Source organism: Ammodytes marinus, assembly GCF_949987685.1.
Source record: "Ammodytes marinus genome assembly, chromosome: 9".
NCBI lineage: Eukaryota > Metazoa > Chordata > Actinopteri > Uranoscopiformes > Ammodytidae > Ammodytes > Ammodytes marinus.
The window spans coordinates 24,839,639-24,858,802 of record NC_137213.1 but is presented as its reverse complement, the minus strand read 5'-3'; the positions used below and the strand labels follow the sequence as shown (position 1 = coordinate 24,858,802).

General features: G+C 41.5%; 1 long non-coding RNA gene across 1 annotated transcript; it reads left to right on the top strand.

The window, feature by feature from the left end:
- The first annotated feature begins 2,465 nt into the window (after positions 1-2,465).
- Positions 2,466-6,323, top strand: LOC307255769. The gene is made up of 2 exons (XR_013845039.1): positions 2,466-6,235; positions 6,280-6,323. It is a non-coding gene; the product is annotated as an uncharacterized lncRNA (long non-coding RNA).
- The last annotated feature ends 12,841 nt before the right edge of the window (positions 6,324-19,164 follow it).

Sequence of the window (19,164 nt, the reverse complement as noted above, 5' to 3'; positions counted from 1 at the left end):
AGAATTTTCTACCTAACATGCATTTGCACAGGGGGCGCTCGTGGTGTATTGGTTAGAGCGTCCGTGGTCGTTCTCTGCATCTTTGCCCCATTTAAATATATATATTTTTTAAACGTACATTACAATTAAAATGTACATTTACACATTAAATAGAAATAAACTATGTAGTTTTTAATGTTACTAAATCCAAAAATAGAAGGTGACGCTGTATTTAAAGGTGCAACATGTGAACTATGAGCAACTCTATTTCTCTTCTGCTGCTTTGTTTGTTTCAGGCATGGGAATCACAAATGTGGAAACATCTTTGGTTTTCTCTCCCAAATCATTTCTACCAAGATCTGCCACCGTCAACCTGACCATGTATTTCCACGGCAGAGCCCACAACCTCCTGGAGGTGAGATTGATATGCATTAGATTTATATTCCTAAACGTAAACTGTATAACTGTCCTACAAAATGATGTTGAACGCATGCATTTTTTTCCCCTTGACTAAGGTGGACCTTCATGTTGAAAATGCGGAACCGCTTTTGAAGAACATTTTCGGTTACCAGAGTGGCGACTCAAACGGAGAGTCTGATGCTCAGAGTCCAAAACAAGGGCAATCCAAAGAGGCTAGTAGGACAAGAAGGAAAAAAGACAATGGCCAGAGAGAAGAAAAGAAAACGTGTTTATCCAGCACCAAAGGTTATCTGGAGCAGGCCCGGGCCTTGGTGAGGTCATTGTGATTGTTGTAAGGAAGTCATCTCTACTGGGCTGGTATTGAGGGAAAAGTTAGGGCAGCAGGTCTCACATGTAAGCTTGGTCACGTGGGACAAGAGCTGACAAAAAAATCAGTACTGCTGTATGACAGGTGGGGAGGTTCATGAACAAATTGCATTTTAGATTTTAAATTTTTTAACTGTTGTTTTTGTTGACTAACTTCCTGTCAGTGCATTTGTAAGATACCAATATTGCTAATGTAAAAGCCTTGATTGGTGCTACTGATCTATAAAAGGTCAGAAAATAGCAACAACAACAAAAAAACTACACAAAAAACCTGGAAAAAAGACTGGATACATATTGCATTTTGGGGGGGGGGGGTCAAAAAGAACAAACAAGATATCCAGTTTACAAGAGAGCAGCCAGTATCATGAAATGTCGGGCTTCTTTTAGGGACAAATGAAAATATAACAACTTCATTATCAGTTTAATAAAATGTGTATTTATGTGTGTAGCTTTAAGATTTCTGTTCATGTAGAAAAACAATTAAAGTTTTGTAGTTGCAGGGAAGCTTTTTTTCATTCAGTGATAATCCCTCTGTGTGATTTCCCTAAACCTGTCTTTTGCTTTGCCTCTCTCAGTTGTTCGGGAGGAGGAAGACGGATGAGAACAGACCCAAGTGTTGGGTTGGTGTGAAGGTGTTTGGCAATGAGCTCAGCGTGTTTACGTGTGATGATCTGTACGATCAAATGAACCAACTGTCGCTGAGCACTGCGGGACTGGCCGTCAAACTGCTCAAGGTAATACCGGAGGGGAGATTGTAATCACAGTCACTCACTCTGTCATACTGCCTTTGTTTTTCTGTTTGTCTACCCCTTCATTTCCTCTTTGTCTTGCAGGGTCTTGAGGTTCAGCTGAGCCACAGGGCCATGCTGATGACAGATGAGCTGGTTTTACCGTCTCTGTCCGGTTTGCCCATCAAACTGGGCATCAACATGACCTCTCTCCTAACGCTGCGTCTCAAGGGCAATGTCAACTACAGGGATACTTCCCACTTCTCCCTGAGTGGATACATCAAACCCGAGTACTTTAACATAACCAACTACCCGTAACAGGGGCTTAGAACTTTGACATTTGGACACATAACTGTTCCCAGTAAAGTGTTAACTGATGTCTCTTGTTCTCAGTGCCCATGTGGGGCTGTCTGTCAGGATGGGGGTGGACGGTGCTTTGGGTCGGGCTGCGGTGGACTGGGTATCTGTGCTGAGGAGCTCCGCCAGTCTGGATGGCAGTGTTCAGCTGCAGGAGGGCCAGGATCTCAGAGTTACACTAAACACCCCGGAGGACTTCATGGACATCATATCTGTCAGGTAAGTGGTAAGTTTAAATCAATCACAGAATTGTCAAAGATATCCCTGGAGGAATCCTGTGTTTTGGTGAAAATTTGGAGAGCAGCGAGTTATTGTTCACAGGCACAGAGACCCGCCTCTTTATAGCGCTCTGTCTCCTGATTGGATAAATCAAATATATGACTCGGAGTCCTATGTTATAAACTGCGCATACTGTTTAAGTGATCGCTGTATTGATATAAAGTGACTTAACACGTATATTTACAAAAATATATCACTTACTTTTCCTTTAAATATATTATTGCATATGTCATGGAATTGAAATACCAACCTTTAAAAGATGAGAATATAGTCAATTAATACGAGGTGACACAATGTTTAAATACAAAAATAGAACAGATCTTTAATGTTTGCAAACATGAGTCAAGACAACAATCAAGCAATGGGATTGTGTGAAATGACCACCGATAGGCAGTCAGACAGAGAAGTTATAGCAAAATCTAATTACGCACGAACCTCATCCTACGTAAATAGCTTTCAGGGTTGGAATAGTGAGACATAACAACCTTCACCATAAGGTCAGGTCAGAACTTTTGTTGATTAACTTCCGTTTATTTAGAGTCAAGATGGCATTAGTCTTATATAAACACATAATTATTATGACTGTAATAAAGAATTCCACAACATTCCCTTCTCTTTAAAATAAATAAATAACAAATATAATTATTCTAAAAAATGGTCTAATAATTAAAGGATAAACAAGTTTATATGGAAAAACAAAAGCGTATTAAAATTCTACATGATGGCCTGTGAGATTGTCCGCCAAGGCCTGAGTGGCCTTTCAGGTGTTTTATCCCCTTGACCAGTGTATTCAAAATAGACGGACAGAAATCACAGGTCATCATCACCTATACACATAGAAGCAAATCCACCCCCTCACAATTGGCAAAAGGAGGTCAAAAGAATTCTATGCACTAACTATACTTACTATAACAGAACTTATCATTTGGAAAAAAACCTCATAGATCGTTAGAGAGGAAAAAAAAATTTTCAGACAGTTCTGTTTAACAAAAAATTAAACAGCTATGCTTAAAATATTTAAATCAAAAGTAATGTTATATGGCAGTATAATTCTAAACAAAACTAAATAAAATGTTGTAAGAAAGAATTAATGTTAACTATTAAATGTAGATTAATATACCGTAAGGGTAATGTTAAGTTGCAGGATATAATTAAAGGTTAGCATAAATCAAAGGCCTGGTGTTCAGGTGTCATTATTTCATTGTAGCCATTCTCATCGTGGGATGCAGAGGAACACCCACATGGCAGGATGTTTCTTCGGGCTCAGGAGTCAGCATGCTACCTGTGGGTATACGTACCTGGGTCAGAGGTTCTAGAACATGACCCTTCGTAGGGGCGAACACCTTTACCGTGTGCCCTTGTTGTCATCCTTCCGGGATTTCTTTAGTCCTGTAGTCGTGGGTCTGCCTCAACCCTAGGCTTGAAGCATGCACATTCGGTAGAGTGGAGGCCTACGAGCTTCCTTCGGTCAAGAAGTGCAGCTGCTCAATGTCTGGGAGTGAGTCGGCCACATCCCAGGGATCAAAGGATTCTCGTCTGGGAGAACGGAGGAGAGCATATTGCTCCACCTTTCCTCCAACCACACTGGCTATCCATCTGTGTAGCAAGGCTCTCATGCAGGTAAGGGTACAAGTACAGAGACACAAGAAGGCACCAAACATGATTAGGAATGGAAAAAGAACTTGAAGGGCAACTGCTCCCCATGGGCCTAGCCTGTCCTGCAACCATTGTTCCTGAGACAAATTAGGCACTTTGAACAAAAAACTCTGTGAGTAAGTATTGAGGCCTGTTGTGTACCAGTACCTGTTAAAATCAAAAGGGAAAACTAAAACAAAATCATCATATTTTAGATCAAAGTTTTCTAAACAAATGTGTGAACACATTTTAACCAGATAAAAGGTGAAGTGAGCTAAAGAAAAAAAAACAATACAATGGGTATTATTGTGTATCGCTATGGTGGCTTCCAGGTCGCAGGACCCCACCAAATCCAAACACTCCACCAATGTAGATCCTCCCTCCTCCGGCGGTCAGAGGCGCCAAACCCGCCGAAAGAGCGACCACCAATCTCTCCCTCCTCTCACACACATGCATGCAGTCAGTCAGACACACACACACACACACACACACACATTTTCCCGTTCCTTCTCTCACAAAAACATGCAGGCTGTCAAACGCAATCAGACACACATGCACGTTCATCCTTGCACGCTCTCTCTCGGACACACACACACACACACACAGGCACTCAATTTTGGTGTCCCATGGTCACTCAACCACACCAGCACACATACTCACTCATACCCACACACTCCCTTTCTCTCTCTCTCTGTCTCTCTCTCTGAAAGGAATCCAATGTTTAACACTGTTAGGGACACAATACATACTTTAAACAATAGTTTAAAATAGTTTTTTGAAGCCTAGTTAAAACAAATTGGTGCTATTTGTAAATAATTCATTTCTATTCTAGAAATTTAAAGCAACAGCAGAATCTGATGGGGTAACTCAAACTCTGCAGCTAGTCTCTCAATTAAAATATGCGGCTGCATCTTATTAAAAGCAGAAGAAAAGTCTGCAAATAACAGTCTAACATGAGATCCAGGCTTTTCTAAATGTTTATACATTGTATCTATAATAAAGAGCTTTGCATCATCTACACTTTTTCCAGTTTGATAAGCAAACTGTAATGGGTCAAGTTTTCCAATAACCAGAGACATGATTTCATTCTTAATTTGTTTACCTTAAGCTCTAAATGCAAACAGATACTGGCTCTCTGGATGCAAATTAAAAAGACAACACTGTTGAACCTAAACCATGACTTTGTGGTGCATTAATGGCTGGACTCAAGAACTTTCTGAAAATAATCTGAAGTGAACTTGAAAAGGTAGCTTCTTTGATATAAATATATTTTGTGGCGAAATGTGTTTACTCAGATGTAGCTTGTGTGCTTGTCTGTTTGAGAGGCTGCTATGGCTGCTCTCAAGGTCTGCCACCTTATCTATTGTTTTTACTCACTGCCGTCTGTGACTGCATGTAGAAAGAAACCTTAGAATGAGTTACTCTCTCCTGTGTGTGAGACTATTTAACTGATAAAACACACATTGTAGAATCATAAAGTAAATGTTCCTTGCTTCTTTCACTAATCATGTGCATTTAAATGTCTAATAGTCAATAAGCTAATTATCTGAATCAAAAGGAAACGTTTATTACAACCAAGTTGAAATGAAGGAAAACAACATTGATAATATCTCAAGATCATGCAACTTACTTAGCAACGTAAATAGTTTTAGGATACTTTCCAGAAGGAGTCCAAGGGTCAATCTCCTCTCATAATTTTAGGCACTGTATTGTATGTAAATGCTTCTCTGTATCTCAGCAACAGCTCTCTATAGAATCTCTGTGTCTGAGCCACTGCATAGGCAGCAGGAACAAGAAAATATAATAGATCTCAACATTACAGCTAATTTGCACAACAATTGATTTCGGCAATTAACTTTTTAACTTTTGGATTTACAAAATCAAAAACTATAGTCAACATTCAACAAAGATAATCAATTCTGACTCTGGTGGTAACATCTTGCTAGTCATATCTCACAGTTGTCTTATATTATCACTGCAAATAAGAGTGTTCAATTTCAACATCAAACAGCATATACTCTTTGAAGGGGTACTATCAACCAAAATGGACACTGTGGACCCATTTATTTCTACTGGCATTAGTGGGTCTTCAATAGGGGAAGAAGAAAGTTTAATTGTAGCTGCTTGAATTAAATTTGTATGGTCTGACAATTTTTTCCCGCAGAAGTTACACTGTCCTTTTCTCCAATTGTTTCTGAAGTTATTGTTTTGTGAGTAGTGTGGGGAAGTGTGTGCTTTGCTCTGCCGGCTGATGTACTTTGGTTCTATCGCACTCACTCCTCCCTTTTTGATCCCTGACCCTCCTGCTGCATGCAAGTCTATCTCCCTTAGTGCTTGAACTGCAGCTGCTATGAAAAGTAATTCATCCTCTTTATTTCTACTTACATGTTGTATTGTAGCTTCTTCTATCTTCTGAGTTACTTTTGGGTATGAGGAAACAATAGGCACATCAATCATGGAAGACAGGAGCGGTAGGCCGGCCTCTATCAGAGTGGCCACCAGACTTTGTGGTGAGGGGGGGGGGGGGGGGGGGGTACTCTGCCGTTTCACCCATTTGAATATCATGGCTTTAGCATTTTGTGTGGGGTTTGATCCATGACACTGTTTTATCTTAACCATTTCCTCAGCTCTAGTTTTCAACATAGTTTCAAGCAGTGGCACATGACGTGCACTTACATAATGCAACACATCTATTAATCAATTCTTTAAGTTCTTCAGGAACTCGATCATCCTTTCCTTTGCACACATTTGCACGTTCAGTACATTCATTCCCACTTCCATACAGTTCTGCGGTGTCAAACCATATTGCCACACATCTTCTTATTTTACCAAAATCCCAAGCTGGATCTCCATGTGGGCCATATACAGTTGAACTAGCAAGCGTATCTGAGGCAAAGGACCCCTCCATGGGCCACTTTCCACCTGTCTCTCCTTGTGTTCTAAGCGTCTGAAGGACGGTTTATACACTGGCATGAGGTAAACACTGTTGTGATAAGTGGCCCCAAGGGCAGGCATGGGTATGGAACGATAAGCTCCACCTATTGAACCATAGCAGAGATCAATGGTGGTATTTTTCTGTGTTGTGCTGCAAGTTACATATTGTTTGTATGTTCTCAAAGTTTTACCCAAGTCACATTTATGTGTAAGATAAACTAAATTTGGTCAAAACACGGGTGCCCTTCTTGTCTAGAAACAAACGTTGTTTTGGGAACATCCTCCTGAGCTCTTATCAGCTCTGCTGAGAGGGAGAAAAGACTTATCTATTGCCTTTTTCTGTCTGTAAGGAGAACGCAGTGAATTAGGAAAAGGTTGTAAAATAATTAAACAGTCAGTCTTAGTCATCAGTCAGTCCATGATCATGTATAAAGTTTGCTCTGCAGAGGCTTAACTAATTTTGAAAATTCTGAAGTCATTTAAAAATGATTATCCCTTTTTGGAAATTGTGTGGCTTGGGAATAATAACATCCCGTCTTACACACTGTTATTTTTAGAAAATTCTACTCACAAATGATGCTATAGCGCAATATTAGAAGTACTTTTCTATCATTAAATAATTGTTTCGTAATTGTGTGTGTATAAAGGAAACATGCTCTTGTGGTTAAACCAACACTACTTTAGTCACTGCAGTCACTTGCTCGGCCTATAGCCGTGTTTTGGGTAAATGTTTTCACCTGCAAAGATAGGTATGTAAACATAGAGACCTGGATACAGTACAATACTCAGTTGTCTATCAAAACAAATTAGATATACTATACCATAATTAGCCAAAAATGTAATCACCTAGCGTGACACTAACAATTCTGGTGTAGACAATTCAGATGGGAAAATTGAGCATATAATAATAATATTACTGGACAGTGAGAGTCACTGCATGTTTGGTGCACCTCACCCTCCTGTGGACCCCTCTCTGTCTCTCCTCTCCGGCCAGTCAGTCTCCCACTCTCCCACTGCCTCTCTGCTCCTGGGACTGCAACTGCAGTCCATTCTCTGGTTGTTGTTCAGGACATTCCCTGCCCAGTGCAAGTTGTCCCAACACAGAATCAGCCATGTTGATGTTCCTGGTGTTTTAGCCACATCTGCTGGCTCTGCCTCTGCCCCGTCTTCCTGGTCCTCTTTAACCGCCTTTTCCATGTGTCCATAGGCATTCAGCTGGGCCATACAGAGGTTGTCCTTGTCACAGAGTTCACATTAGTTCTGTCATAAAAGGATCTCTTCTTTAGGCCAGTCATGTTGAACTGGACCCCATTTGAAATGGAATAAGGTGGTAGTTGGAAAATACTCATCTGGCAGATGCAGGGCTGGATTCAGGTGTAGATGTGGATACAGCTTTAGTTCGTTGAGCTGGTTTTGGTCTGCAACCGGAGGTGTGAGAGAGGAGATTCTGCTAGGCCAGAGACGAGAGACCAGGGGCCTATCCGAAAAGTCCAATCTCCTAACCTATAAGCCTCCTTTCCTATGCCTTAACCCCTAAACGTCATCGGGGTTAAGGAGAGATGAAAGGTGCTTCCTATCGAACATAGGAAAGGACAGCGCTGTTTCAAATGAATTCGACTCCACTTTTCCTAACCGACGTCATTGCGCGACGGCGAGTATTGCTGACGTGAGTCTAGCATGAAACTACACTATTCTCCGAAAATGGACTACAACAAGCGCTCGTTTGATCCATGCGTTCTTTTCATATTGATTTTAATCAGGTTGTCGCCAACAGAGTGAGAATCACTCCCATATATCCCAATTCACATGTGGAATAAAAAGAGGCTACACTTATGTTGATGTTGAAATGAACTGCCCCCAGTAACTTCATTAAATGTGAAGTTGGTATTTTCTTTTCTTATGGTGTAAATTATGTGCTACGAAAATAACTATTATGATGTTGGTCTTTTATGAGTTCTTTATTATCTTAATGGGGGAGAGGGGAGGGGGGTATTTTGTTTTAGCCGAGTTAAATCTTCCTCTCTTCTCTTCTCTTCTCCTCTCCTCTCTTCTGTTTTACCTCTCGTTTGTATTCGTGTAGAGTCGGTAAACTCCGGCGGTGGCCTGTTGCTTTAAATCTTGACGCCGTAAAGGATTATGGGATACCACTATCTCCTTTCCTTTAGCATAGGTTGGTCAGGAGTAACCTATGCTAAAGGAGGGTTAAAGGATGAATCGAGGCTCCTTTCCTATGCCTTTCCTAAGCATTTTGGGAATTCGGATCACCTATCTGCCGAGTACTTCCGGTTCATCTCGATAGGAAAGGAAATTTCCTATGCAAAAAAAAGTTTTCGGATAGGCCCCAGGTCTGGGATAATTGTCCTGTGAGGAGCTTAGCACACTTTGGTTAAAGTTATTTTACCTTTAAGCTAATCACTGTCTCTGTTCACTTTGCAACAAAGGCCTAACAAAAAAACTTTTATTTCTCTAAAATTTAAATAATTTCTAACTTAGTTTTTCTATCTTAATGAGCCTAAAGCTCACATTTCCTGGAAAGACCATATTCCTCCCATAAATTTACCAATGCACATGTATAGTGAGTCCCCATTCTTATCACACATTCTTTGCACAACATTCAAATTCAACTTCCAACTCCTTTTGTTTAAACGGACTGTTCCCTTTTTACAATAATATTGAATTTTAGAGAATGCAGTGGAGGACAGATCCAACAGAAAACACAGAGACCTTAAATAAACCACACACAATTAGTACTTGAAAATATTTTAACTATTTTAGAACGTTCTTAATTTTAGATTTATTTTAGCCAAATATTTTTTATGGATCCTGCGCACTGTCCCTGACAGTAAAGATATATTTGTGGTCCCGGACCACCTAGTGCCCGGCACTAGATAGAATAGTTTAACCCGGTTAAATCTATCCTATTCCTCGAGTTTGGTCCCTGACCCTAGTGCCCCTGGCGCTAGATAAAATAGTTTAACTTAGTTAAATCTATCCTATTTCTCGAGCCTGGCCCCTGGCCAGTATAATTTTGGTCCCTGACCCTAGTGCCCCTGGCGCTAGATAAAATAGTCTAACCTAGTTAAATCTATCTTATTTCTCGAGTTTGGTCCCTGACCCTAGTGCCCCTGGCGCTAGATAAAATAGTTTAACCTAGTTAAATCTATCCTATTTCTCGAGTTTGGCCCCTGGCCTGTATAATTTTGGTCCCTGACCCTAGTGCCCGGCACTAGATAAAATAGCTTAACCCGGTTAAATCTATTTTATTTCGTAAAAGCTCGTCAGCTAATGCGAATTAAAGACCCCTGGTCTTTAGTTTTTAGTTCAACTAATCAGCAGCTGTCCTAAACCAACTTGTAACTAAAGCTAGTCGTCCAACATACCCCAAGCTTACTTTTATAGTTTATAGTTTATTGACCCCTGGCCTTTAAAACTTTAATTAAACATTGTGTTCTCACCTTTTTAGTCTCTTTGAGTTCTTGGATGCCGTATCGGGAGATCCCCTGAAGCACATCTGATTTAGGCGCCAACCTGCATCTCCTGAGGTCAGTTACGGTCCTCCGTGGGGAGAGGTTTAGGCTCCGGGACCCAGTCTCCGGCTGTGCACAGTTAACCTGTCAGAGGGTGCTTCAGGGAATCCTCGAGTTAGACATCCCGGACACGAGCCCCCAAATTGTCATGGAATTGAAATACCAACCTTTAAAAGATGAGAATATAGTCAATTAATACGAGGTGACACAATGTTTAAATACAAAAATAGAACAGATCTTTAATGTTTGCAAACATGAGTCAAGACAACAATCAAGCAATGGGATTGTGTGAAATGACCACCGATAGGCAGTCAGACAGAGAAGTTATAGCAAAATCTAATTACGCACGAACCTCATCCTACGTAAATAGCTTTCAGGGTTGGAATAGTGAGACATAACAACCTTCACCATAAGGTCAGGTCAGAACTTTTGTTGATTAACTTCCGTTTATTTAGAGTCAAGATGGCATTAGTCTTATATAAACACATAATTATTATGACTGTAATAAAGAATTCCACAACACATATTATGTAATGTTACAGTTTGAGAGTTATTTTCAAATAATGTGTTTCCCTAAAAAGTGTGTATCATTTTTGTGCTCACCAGCTCCAGAGTATTTCAGCTCAGTGGAGACCACAGAGAGGAGATTAAGGGGTCAAAGAGTCGAGTCCAGAAGACCACCTGCACACCAAAGACATGTGAGTCCTCATATATATATATACACTCTGCAGGGTGCTATACAAGATACACAGAAGTCGTTGGATAATTTTGTGGCATAGATTAGAATAACTGTGAATCCTATATTAAGCCACTTTACACAGTGCTTAAGATTTGCTATGATATTATTAACTGTTACTGACTGCCAGTGTGTGTGTGTGTGTTTTTTGTGTGTGTGTGTGTAGCATATTTTCTGCTCTGGTCACTTTATAATAGATTCCTTACGACACTTTTCTATTTCTGGTGTGTATTTGTGTTTTAATTTATTGTGCTAGGTGTAATGTGTGTATTTGTGTTCACTGGGAGAGGCCAAAGACAGATTTCCACCGAGTTGGGACAATAAAGTCAATCTAATCAAATCTAATCCTTGCAGGGTCCAAGATGGTGGGCTGGCAGCTGTGCTCAAACGCCTCCTACCCATTAGCTGCCACAGGTATTTCCCTCCCCACTCCGGGACCAGTCCACCTCTCCCTCAGGCTGCTGAAGCTGGACAGAGGCCTCCAGTACTACCTGCTGGAGTCAGCCTACTCCCTTCTTCCTCAGGTGCAAGGAAATACCAAGAATCAGTGATGAGTTTCACTCTTTGAAAACCTTTATCTATTAGCTCTGAGCATTTCCATGTGTGATATCTACATGACCGCAATATGGTGTACATTTTAAGCAATAACTGTTGCAAAACCTTTTCATATAAATGAATGTCGGTTACATTCAAGCCATTGAAAAATGAGCTGACACAAAGTTGATTAAGCCCATCAGCTCCACAACACTCTCTGTGTTTCTTAGTATGGCAGTGTACAAACTGGTGGAGGAGTTCAGAAAAATCCCAAGAAGCAACAAAACAATGTTTCACTTGATGTTGATTCTACTGCTAAGAAAAAACCTAGACGTACAAGCAGAAGGTATAAAATCCATATGTGATCACCAAAGGCTTATCTCATGAATGCGCCAAGAGTATTGTTGTAATTACTTAGAATTCCTCTTGGGGGCGACAGAAGTTACGCGCTATAGCTTTAATGATTTTGCTTCATCCAACCTCAGAGTTGCTAACTCCCAAAGTTGTCCCAACTTTTAGAGAGGCACCTTGCTCCCAAGAGAGGCCTCCATCCACCTCCTCCTGGCCACTCCTCAGTCAACCATCCCCAGGGACATGTCTCTGGACCTCGCCTTCAGTCCTCACAGGCTGCTGCTGAGGATCAGCCATCCTCTGAAGAAAATCCACATACAAGGTTGGTCACAAAACAACACCAAAAAAAAAAGAAGTATGTCAGAGTTTAATGGTGAACGTGGTGTTTTCTCAGGGCAAATTGAACAAGAGAGGAATATAAAGTCAGGAAAGCTGGAGATGTTGGTGGATGGCGTTCAATATTATATCATGGTGGGTATTGAGATTTTCTGTGACGCGATATTTCCGTTGGAATCGCTGTGTCATTAAATATGTTGATTCCTTTGTAATCTTTATAGGGTTTGGTCGACGCTCAGACGCTCCTGTCAGAGCACAGAACTCGCTATCACCTCGAAGCCAAAATGGCCTCCGATGGACACCCCATGATCCTCTCTGCCAACGTCACTCGTGGACTGGGCAGGAAGACCAGCTTCTCTGCCACTGTGAAGAATGTGTTCAGAGAAACTGCATCAGTGTCAGGTATATCCAACACACCTGACCAAATAACACACATTCATGGCCAAACTATACTTTTTCGCTTGACATATACGTTTTTTGCTGTACGCATCATCACCCACATCAGTGGCCCTGGAGCGCAGGCGGGATGGCAGCAGCAGACAGTACTCTGTGGAGGCAGAGCTGCTGTTACCTGGCGTGGCCGGAACCAGGATGCTGGGACTGGTGGAGCAGAAGGGCTCACTGTGGAGCTCCGTGCTCAGGCTCAAATACGGTCTGGGAGGTGAGCCACTTTATACAAAATGTACAGTTTTGATATACGCACGACAGTTTTAGCTGCTCGTAATTCAAGTAAACTAACAGAGTAAAGGAGTAGTTCATCCAAATACACAATTAACTTACTAAGACCGACCGTCTATCCCAGATCCTCTTTATAGCGTAGACTGTGTAACAAGGTTTTCAGATTTCTTGGAATAACAATTTCCTTCTATTTAAAAAAAGGATGATGTTGCTGTTTTTTCAAAATGTGGAGAATCCTACGCCCTCTAATGTTTGCCCCAATAACTAAAATGAAAGAAGTTGGTTCCACCATACACAAGTGGCAGCCAACAAAGAAGGGACATGTCAATATGACAAGCTTTGTTGCATTGATGTACTTTGGTATGAAAAGCTGCACGTGTCATTTACTGAGGTCACTTGACACGGATTGTTGATCAAAGATTTTTTTTAGTGTAATGTAACGGCTTCTTCAGCGTGAAAGTTGTCAACCAATCATCAGTCTGTCTTGACCTTTGACCCCCCCATACAGGTGATGCCCGCCACCTGGGTCAGGAGTGCTACACGTCCCAGAGACTAAGGAGTGACAGGGACTCCAACCTCACTTACATCATGAGAGCAGATCACGAGTTCTACTGCTCCAACACTGCACCCATTAACCACAAGGTATAACTGGAGACATAGACCCACGGGGGAGGGGGGGGGGAATACGCACATTTGATTTATTTCACCTAAGAAAATAATATGAATCTTAATTTGATAAAAATTCAATTCAGTTACTTTGTTCTATCTTCTATGCATGTGTATGCTGCTTGGTCTGCAGCCTTTGAGAGTCATTCATTACTAACTGGGTTGAAAAGGTGACTTAGCAGAAGCTGTTACTTCTGTGCTCAGATTCACCTCAGGCACGAGGAAAGCCCCAGCCATATTAAATCATCCCTGGACATGAGCTACGGCAAACACTGGGACGAAATCAACAACAAACGCACGCTTCTTCTGAGCCAGTCTTTCAAAAACCAATCCACACCGAACCACACCAGCTACACACTGGAGGTAAACACAAACATTAACAAAGGCATTTCCTACTGCGAGATAACCCCGTGTATTTATTTTTTCTAAGCATTTAATCCCGGTTTGTCCGAAGTGAAATGAACGATTCTGTCTTGTGTTATTGCAGTTCGGTCTCCAGGTGCCAGAGAAGAATTTAAACTACAGGACCCAGCTTCTGCACTCTCACATGAGACAGCCCGGGTCTGAGAGCAGCACTCACCTCAAAATACACTACAACAACCTTATGCCACTAGTGGCCGGATTACACTGGAAAAGCCCTCCTAAAGACAGCACGCAGAAGAAATGGGAAGGTAAAAACAAAGCCTTAATACCTAATATGGTTTTGTTTGCTTCTATTCATTCAATGAAATTTGAATGCTAATAATATAATAATAATCAGGATCAGAAAAACTTTTTTGATCCCCGAGTGGAAATTTGGTGTTGTGACAGTTGGGTCAATTTAAAATAAAAATATATTGAAAATAAGTATTCTTGTGTAAACAATAAAGAAAAAAATAATGTGCTTTATGCCACTATCCAAAGCCTAATAATATAACTAAGTATAAAGCTAACAATAAAAAATATAATAATAATAATATAAATATAAGAATAAGAGGTCAATAAATATGAACATTATACTACAATATGCACACAGTGTAAGCATTGGGAATAACAAGAGTATATAAAATATGTAATATGTACACATACTGACCTTAGAAATATGTTATATGTACAGATATTGATCAATATCACTATAACAGTGACGTAACATCGTAATAATAATTTGTCATTTAAATTTTGCACAGATTAATTTTTACACATTAAAATACATTATGAATAAATAATTGCATAAATGTGGAATATTTAACCTTGCAATAATTTATCTGCCCAAATCACAAATTATAAGAGTCATACATATTTATTGGAGTCTCTACCAGACACTGGTCAGCATCATGCGACTCTTCTTATCCTCCAGGCACATTTAACATGGACTCACCGTGGCTGTACATCTACACTGCACACACATTGAGCCAGCAGCAGCGCCATACGCTCCAACTCAGCTCTGAGCTGACTGCCAGCAAGTGGCTGACCATCCGTAACCTGGTCCTGGAGGGTTACTACAGGGACAGAGGCAGAGAGAGGGAGGCCCGTATGGAGCTATACACCCCAGCTGTCACCTATGTCAAAGTAAGGAGAGGGGAGGCTGCTCTATCTGATCACTCAAGGTATCATTGAATTTAACTAAGGGAAATGTTATGTAGACATTTTTTATGCTGATTTTTTTTTACAGATGGTTACATGTTTAAAGATGATATCATTTTCAATATCATGTTGAACGAGGGAAATTGTACTACACACAATATAAACTTGCATGGCCCACTGTTCCTCCAATTCTACCCCCCCCCCCCCCCCCCCCCCAGGCAGGAGGGTGGGGCGTGGTGGGGAAGCGCAGTGTGAAGGCTTCCGGCTCCTTCAGCTCGTTGTGGACTCCGCTCATGAGTGCAGACGTCTCTATGGAAGCATCAAAATTAAGCCACACCCTGCAGATGGCCTCCACCTATGGCAAGCACAATGTCAGCCTCACCGCTGCCCTTAACACTATGGAGAAGGTGGGTGGGATGGGTTTAGTGAAATGATCACGAGAATAAAGATTAGTCAATTTGTGTTTTTTTTTTTAATCGTATTTCTGACGTTCTAACAATCTTCGATCTATGCCCTGCTTTAAGAATTTGAAAAAGAGGCAATTTATACTGAAGTTGACCTTCTCGAAGCCGAAGAGTCCGTCCACGGAACTGGAGTTCGAGGGCGTCGTAGAGGAGCTGAGGAAGGACAAAAAGATGTATCAGAAAACAGCAATGCTCCAGCTCAGGTCTGTGCCACAATCTATTTAAACAAATCGTGTTATGTGTTTTATTATTGGATGGGTACAATTTCATTACGAAAACAGGAAAATGGAAGACAATGGCGACTTTAATAACAACACCATATTGCACAGACAGCCACTCCAGTCCTTCCCTCAGACCCTGCTCCTGCGGGAGACCTTCACCATCGACCTCCTCAAAGGCCTCTACATCTTGGAGTCCAAAGCTGCTTTCCATGGCAACAGAGAAGTCATCCACACCCTCACCCTCGGTTACCGTCCACCGAGCCCTTTTGTAGGTTTAGTCCATAATAGTTTATTATCATTATTGATTATTATTATTATTATTATTATTATTATTATTATCAATACTTGAAACCGAAAGTGAGGGATTATTGAATGATTTATAAAAAAACACATTGGTTTAGGTTTGTACTGCGTTGGTCCATCCTTTCAACTCCGACACTATTCCCCCAGACTCGGAAATCTGTGTGACCATGACAAGCAACCAGGTGAACTGCCGGCATCCGAAACTCTGAACCGAACAATGAATTTAAAGAGACGTTCATTTCCCTTTGAACAAAAAAGTGAATGACGACTAATCTTAATCCAACATCTGTGCGTTTATAGACGTCTACATTAATATATTCACGTGGCACAGACAAAAATATACATTCTAAATGATTCTTAATATATTAAACATGTAAATAACACACTTTATGTATGTACTTTATACATGGAACACTCCTTTTCAGACCCAGAAGGACATACACGGAAGGTTACGCGTCGGTACCAAGGAGAGACTGACTTTCTTCGGACAGATTCAGTTGAACCCTTTGCACTCAAGTCAGCAAGCGGTGAAAGTTAGAGCCAACTTCAGCCATCATCTCGAGGTAAACTGGCCTGTCTAATGCTTGAATATTTTATGCTTTGTGCTGATTTGTATGATGTGTGGCGATCGCAGTCCTTTCAACTGCGTACCGTACAGTATAGTTTACAGTTGAAATGGGCCAAGCTCGTGACCAGTTTACTGTTGGTGTTGTTGTGACAGCTGCAGCTCCCCTCCTCCGCTATAATGGAGGGAAATGTAAGATGGAACCCCAAAAGCAACACTGACTTTGATTATCAGGCCGGAGGGAAACTGAGAATAGAGCGACAGGATTGCCACGTGAGTAAAAACTAATTCAGCATTGTTTCACTATTGCTTTTGTTTGATCAGCAGCCTCTCTGATGAATTTGTGTTTTTTTTTTCTCTCTTAGCTCTCGGTTCAGCTCAATGGAACGTCAGGCAGAGTGGGCCTGTATTCCTCTATCAGTCACCCCTTCAAATCAAAGATTCCCAAAACATTAGAGGTGGGCCGCTTCTGTGTATTGTCAAATTATTCCATTTAGAGGTCCCGATAGTTTCTTAAGTTTGAAGTCTTACAACAAATTCAGGTTACTGGAAATGATAAAAGTAGTCCGTCTTTTAGCTTCGGAGCTATGGTATCATTTAGCTGTTTTTCATGTTAAGGTGAAGGCCACTGCAGACATCTCAACAGTAGCTGGTAGAGGAACTACCTCGGTGCATGTGAGGGCTGATGGGAAGGACAAGGTGAGAGTAGGGGCCCAGATCTCCCACTCCCTCCAGAGAGGAGACAGAGCTGTGGGGCTGATGTTGAACGTATCCCAGAGCCTACTGCCTTCTGCCACCGACCTCTTTCTAAACATGGCCGCCAACATGTCCTCAGACAGGTGTGTACATCCACCTGTAAATTGACTCGACGGAAAGGACTACGTTTATCATCTTGTCTTTGTCAGATACACAGTGACAACCACCTCCTGTCTTCCTCCAGTGTGTCTCTACACAGTTCCTACACACAGGGGCGTGAGACTGTGCTGGCCCAGGTCAAAGGCTCTCTAAATAACACTATGGGTCTCCAGCTGGCTGTGTCGGGGGACCTGAGGCATACCATGGTCAACCTCGCTATCTTGCCTCCAGTCCTCGGATTGGATGGGACGCTGGCGCAGTCCGACAACCTTATGGAAGGTAGAGGTTCTTTTGAAAATACTAATAATAGCGATTTAATATTACATCAGGGACATTCGCCTTTCTCTTAACCGCCTCAGAGCAATGAGGATTATTTTCGACTTGATTTAATTGCAGGACAGCTGAGAGTGAGAGTGATGGAGACCTTGTACAGGGTGGAGCTGAGACATCAGGAAGAGAATCCCAGAGATTCTTTGGACGGAGAAGATGAAGAGGGCACGATGGGAAAGAAATTCAATGTGGCCCGGGATTGGCTGTGTGTTTGGTCGGGGGCGGAGCATCTGTGTGTGAATGTGAGCCGTCGACTTGGGGATGGAGGGACGGGTGAGGTCTTCACCACACTATCTCACTCCCTCCACCCACTCAATGCTACAGGTAATCATTCATTTATACAGAATATGTTTTTTTTTTATCTCATGCATTATAATCTCTCCTGGTTTCTTAGTCTCCTTGTCTCCTGGATACAGGTGTAGCAGCCACTAGTAGCGCCCAGGTGAAGTGGGCCCAGGAAGGCGGGCGGCTGTCAGTCCTAGCAGAGCTGCATGCTGGACCTGAGCATCTGAGAGCTGAGTTTACTGGAGGAAAGATGGAGCAGGTTATCCCACGTTGGGAGTTCTCCTCCAGGCTGCAGCATCAAGTCAAAGCCCTGCTGGAAAGAGGCGTATTAAGCTCCATACAAGCCAAAGCACACTACCAGGTGCAGGACTATCATCTATTTTTCTATTCCTAGATAGTTCATATTTGATCAAAGATGTCAAAAGCATCAGTGCGTCATCTTTCTCAGGATACATGCAAGCTCATATATTTTAATTGTTGTGTTCTTCTAGTTAGAAACAGAAGGACTGGACACAGGCTTGGTTCTTCACATGGAAAGCGAGAGAATGGTTGACATCCTTTTTCATGTTGGATCAAAAAACAGCACAGTCATTCTGGTGGCATCTCTATGGCAACAGATGAGCCTGCTCGAGGGACTCATACCTAACTCTTTACAGGTACATTCTAAATGACTTTCACACATTCATTTGTAGATTTCTGCCTTTGACTGAAAATCAGAACTTAACTGTGTTTTTAGTCATCTGGTGGAGAATCTTGTTTGAGTCATTAGTACATCGAGTTATCAGTTAATCCAAAGGGCCTGAATTACTGGCGGAACGATCTGAACAGTTGTACGTAACCAGTATAACTATGATAACATATATGGTATTTTCATTTTTAAACTTTGGATAGAACAAGGCTAGCTGTTTCCCTCTGTTTCCACACTCTATGCTAAGCTAAGATTGCTGGCTGCAGCTTTATATTTACAGTGCAGTGCGGGCAAAATGTCAAAATATTCCTTATAGAAGTTGACCCATTTGTCCAGCACATCCAACAGCACATCATGGTCACTA